Below are 575 nucleotides of genomic sequence, written 5' to 3' on the forward strand. Positions count from 1 at the left end.
GATGGACAAGCAGAGATCACCACTTTGCTCAAGTGTTTGGAGCTCAGAGAGACACTCAGAGCCACCAGCCCGGTGAGGAGCAGGACTGGGGTATTCGCCCACTGCTGGGATCGCGGTACCCGGCCCCCGTCCCGCCTCGCTGAGCTCCCAAACCCCCGGAGGCGCTTGCCCGGATCTCCCAGCCCTTCAAGCAACCACTTGGGCAATTCCCCTGGCATGGGGAAACCAGACCCGCACTTCAAAACCTCTCAAAATTCAGGACCTGAGGCCTTAAAACCCAAACCCCAACCTGGCCGGAGGCAATCCCCTTCTGAGCAACTTCAGCTCCCAAAGCACCTCGGCCCCACGGCCTCAGCACCAGCCCGGAGCTTGAAGACGAGCGGTTCCCAGCCCGGCCCCGCCGTCACAGGGCCAAAACTCTGGGCTTGATGGGTCTGACTTAAGCCCAAGTTGACAATTCCCATCTCTGCCTGTCCTGCAGAGAGCTGTCAGATGCCGGTGGGCACCTGGGATGGAGGTGGCACAGGCGCTTCAGCCACTGGCACCTCAGGCAGCCGCGATGGCTGCATCCGTCC

This window comes from Charadrius vociferus, unplaced genomic scaffold, assembly GCF_000708025.1.
Source record: "Charadrius vociferus isolate BGI_N301 unplaced genomic scaffold, ASM70802v2 scaffold1640, whole genome shotgun sequence".
NCBI lineage: Eukaryota > Metazoa > Chordata > Aves > Charadriiformes > Charadriidae > Charadrius > Charadrius vociferus.